The 4,363-nt window shown below is 63.0% G+C and overlaps 1 non-coding gene across 1 annotated transcript; it reads left to right on the top strand.

Moving 5' to 3' along the window:
* Positions 1–2,086: 2,086 nt before the first annotated feature.
* LOC131868105 (5S ribosomal RNA) lies at positions 2,087–2,205 on the top strand. Its single transcript, XR_009366598.1, has one exon. It is a non-coding gene; the product is annotated as a 5S ribosomal RNA (ribosomal RNA).
* Positions 2,206–4,363: the final 2,158 nt, after the last annotated feature.

Genomic DNA, 4,363 nt, shown 5'->3' with positions numbered 1-4,363 from the left:
CGTGCAGGCCGCACCTTGGAGCACACTTCGGAGCGCTCCTTGGTGCGCACCATGGTGCCCACCAGGGCGCACCCGGGGCAAACCGGGCTCCGACTTCGTGCACGCCGCACCTTGGAGCACACATCGGAGCGCTCCCAGGTTCGCACCAGCGTTGCGCACCTTTGATGCGCTGCCTTCACTAATTTCCAGAAAAGGCAAAAAAAAACGATATTTTAAAATTTCCGTTCTGAAAGATAGTGAAAAAAACGGAACGCGGGTGCCATCTTGAGCCCTTCCTGGTGCGCAGCCCAGGCAAGTTGTGCGCACCAAGGTGCCCACCCTGGCGGAGGTGCGCGCCCGGGGCAAACCGGGCTCCGACTTCGTGCACTGCATGGTGCCCACCAAGGCGCGCAACCCAGCCAAGGTGCCCACCGCAGCGAAGGTGCACGCGAGGTGCGCACCCGAGGTGCACACCCGGGGCAAACCGAGCTCCGACTTCGTGCACGCCGCACCTTGGAGCACACTTCAGAGCGCTCCTTGGTGCGCACCAGGGCGCGCAACCCAGCCAAGGTGCTCACCCCGGCGAAGGTGCACGCGAGGTGCGCACCCGGGGCAAGCCGGGCTCGGACTTCGTGCACGCCGCACCTTGGAGCACACATCGGAGCGCTCCCGGGTTCGCACCAGCATTGCGCACCTTTGATGCGCTGCCTTCACTAATTTCCAGAAAAGGCAAAAAAAAAAAAAAAACGAGATTTTAAAATTTCCGTTTTGAAAGATAGTGAAAAAAACGGAACGCGGGTGCCATCTTGAGCCCGCCCTGGTGTGCAGCCCAGGCAAGTTGTGCGCACCAAGGCACCCACCCTGGCCAAGGTGGGTCACGGGGTGGGTCCTAGGGTGGGTAACGGGGTGGGTACTAAGGTGCGTGCCAAGGTGGGTCATGGGGTGGGTGCCAAGGTGGGCACCAGGGTGGGTGTGCACCAACCCTAGCCAGGGTAGGTCACGGGGTGGTTGTCGGGGTGGGCGTCAAGGAGCCAAGGTGGGTGGCAAGTAGCCAAGTTGCGTGCCAAGGTGGGTGTCGGGGTGGGTGCCAAGGATCCAAGGTGGGTGCCAAGGAACCAAGGTGGGTGTCTGGGTGGGTGCCGAGGTGGGAGCCAGGGTGGGTCCCAAGGTGAGTGCAAAGGTGGGTGCCAGGGTCAAGGTGAGTGCCAATGTGGGTTCCAAGGTGCCAGGGTCAGGGTGAGTGCCAATGTGGGTTCAAAGGTGCTAAGTTGGGTGCGAGGTTGGGTGCGAGGGTGGGTGGGTGCCAAGGTGTGCTAGGTGGAAGCCCGGGTGGGTCGGCATCCCATGGGTGTCGAGTTGGGTGCCTGATGGGTGCTTCTTGTCAAGTTTTAGTCGTCGGGACTCATTTCGAGCCTTAGAGGTCGTTTCTTGTCCGGTTGCCCTGTCTTCGACCTGGGAACCCAATTTTGGTCCTCGGGTCCCATTTTTTTTTGTCTCGCATCCCACTTTTGGCCTGTGGCCTTTTCGGGGTCGATTCTCGTTTTGGGCATCAGAGCATGTTTCTTCTCCTAAAACCCAATATTTGTTTATTAAGTCTCGGAACACATTTTTGTTCTCGTGGACCCATCATGGGTCTTGGAACGCATTTGTGGTCCTTGGGTCCCATTTTGCATCCCGAAACTTGTGTTTTGGTGCTTGATCCCTATTTTGGGTGCCCACCTTGCACCAAGTGCGCACCCGGGGCAAACCGAGCGCCTTGGTGCACCGGGGCAAGATCGAGCGTGCACCCGAGGCGCCCCGAACATGCACCAAGGTGCACTCGGCCCACATGTGAGCGCAGGTCGTTGCGCCCGAGGTGGTGTGTGGGCACCGCGTTGCAGACGGGACACTGCACGCACACGACGCCCCGTCCAGGTGCACGCACGTAGGCCGGGCCGGGTGCACACCCGACGCCCTAGCAAGGTGCGCGCACCCGGGCAGGGCTCACACTTGGCGAACGGGGCGCACTTCGCGAGGGAGGGTGTGCACCTCGACGGGGGTGGGTGGCCGGGGTGGATTCGCACGTGGGTCGCGGTTTGCTAAGTACACACTGCGACAAGCTCATAACGGGTGCGATCATACCAGCGTTAGTGCACCGGATCCCATCAGAACTCCGCAGTTAAGCGCGCTTGGGCCGGAGTAGTACTGGGATGGGTGACCTCCCGGGAAGTCCCGGTGTTGCACCCTTTTTTAGTTTTTCGCCGGGCGTCGCAATGCTATTTGAATAAACCTTTTGCCCGTTTGCGTTCTCGTCGGGGCCGGGCCGGGCCGGGGTGCGCTGCCCGCACTACCGCGCGCGCGGGGGCGACACCGAGCGCGCACCCGAGGCGCCCCGAGCACACAGGCCACGGTGCAACCCGGGCGTTGTGCGCGCACCCCGGTGCGCCCGAGGTGCTGCGCGCGCACCCAGGTGAAATCGGTGTGCACCTCGGCCAGTGCGCGCTCGGTCGAGTCGCGCACGTTGGCCAAGGTGCACGGTGATGTTTCTTACTCTAAGGTTCCGCACCAGACGCCCGGGACAGGTGAGCGAAGCTGGGCGGGGCCGGGTGCGCGGCCGGGGCAGGTGCACGCAGCTAGAGAGAGCTTTGGAGCACACCAGAGGTGCGCACCTTGGAGCACACTTCGGAGCGCACCAATGATGCGCTCCATTCAAAAGTTTCCTGAAAAGGCAAAAAAAGTTGAGATTATAGAATTTCCCACTTGAGAGATTGTAAAAAAAAAAAATTTAAAATGAAGGAAACGCGGGTGCCAAGGTGTGCGCGCCCGGGTGCGCAGCCCAGCCAAGGTGTGCGCACCAAGGCGCCCACCCTGGCGAAGGTGCACGCAAGGTGCGCACCCGAGGCAAACCGGACAATTAACCCAACTTTCGACTTCGCGCGCACCTGCGCACCTTGGAGCGCACTTCGGAGCGCTCCTTGGTGCGCACCAATCTTGGGCACCTCGGAGTGCACCATGGCGCCCACCAAGGTGCGCACCCGGGGCAAACCGAGCTCCGACTTCGTGCGCACCTTGGAGCGCACGAAAGGTGCGCACCATGGCGCCCACCAAGGTGCGCAGCCCAGCCAAGGCGTGCGCATCAAGGTGCGCACCCGGGGCAAACCGAGCTCCGACTTCGTGCGCACCTTGGAGCGCACAAAGGGTGCGCAACCCAGCCAAGGTGTGCGCACCCCGGGCAAACCGAGCTCCGAATCGTGCGCACCTTGGAGCACACTTCGGAGCCCTCCTTGGTGCGCACCGATGTTGCGCACCTCGGAGCGCACCCGGGGAAAACAATGCAATTAACCCGACTTTCGACTTCGTGGGCACCTCGGAGCGCTCTCGGGTTCGCACCTCGGAGCACACCGAGGTGCGCACCTTTGATGCGCTGCCTTCACCAATTTCCAGAAAAGGCAAGAAAACATTGAGAAGGTGTGCGCACCGAGGTGCCCACCCTGGCGAAGGTGCACGCGAGGTGCGCACCCGGGGCAAACCGGGCTCCGACTTCGTGCACGCCATGCTGCGCACCTTGGAGGGCCATGGTGCGCACCTTGGAGCACACTTCGGAGCGCTCAATGGTGCCCAACCCAGCCAAGGTGCCCACCGCGGCGAAGGTGCACGCGAGGTGCGCACCCGGGGCAAACCGGGCTCCGACTTCGTGCACGCCGCACCTTGGAGCACACTTCGGAGCGCTCCTTGGTGCGCACCAGGGCGCGCAACCCAGCCGAGGTGCCCACCCCGGCGAAGGTGCACGCGGGGTGCGCACCCGGGGCAAACCGGGCTCCGACTTCGTGCACGCCATGGTGCCCACCGCGCCAAGGTGCACGCGAGGTGCGCACCCGGGGCAAACCGGGCTCCGACTTCGTGCACGCCGCACCTTGGAGCACACTTCGGAGCGCTCCTTGGTGCGCACCAGGGCGCGCAACCCAGCCGAGGTGCCCACCCCGGCGAAGGTGCACGCGAGGTGCGCACCCGGGGCAAACCGGGCTCCGACTTCGTGCACGCCATGGTGCCCACCGCGGCGAAGGTGCACGCGAGGTGCGCACCCGGGGCAAACCGGGCTCCGACTTCGTGCACGCCGCACCTTGGAGCACACTTCGGAGCGCTCCTTGGTGCGCACCATGGTGCCCACCAGGGCGCGCAACCCCACCAAACGCTCGGACAAAAAAAGAGGGGCCGCTCCAATAACCCCACTTCGGAGCGCACCAGAAACCCCACTGGACGCTTGGGCAAAAAAGTAATGCGCACCCGAAGCCCCTACCCAGAAATCCCCAGTTCGGACATGGGGAGCTGCAACGGTAAAAAGCCTCACTAAACTCTCGGACGGAAAGGTGGCTCGAGGGTAATGCCCGAAACCCCACTTCCACTT

The sequence above is a fragment of the Cryptomeria japonica genome, unplaced genomic scaffold (assembly GCF_030272615.1).
Source record: "Cryptomeria japonica unplaced genomic scaffold, Sugi_1.0 HiC_scaffold_195, whole genome shotgun sequence".
Taxonomy (NCBI): Eukaryota; Viridiplantae; Streptophyta; class Pinopsida; order Cupressales; family Cupressaceae; genus Cryptomeria; species Cryptomeria japonica.
This window is presented reverse-complemented; position numbering and strand designations above follow the sequence as displayed.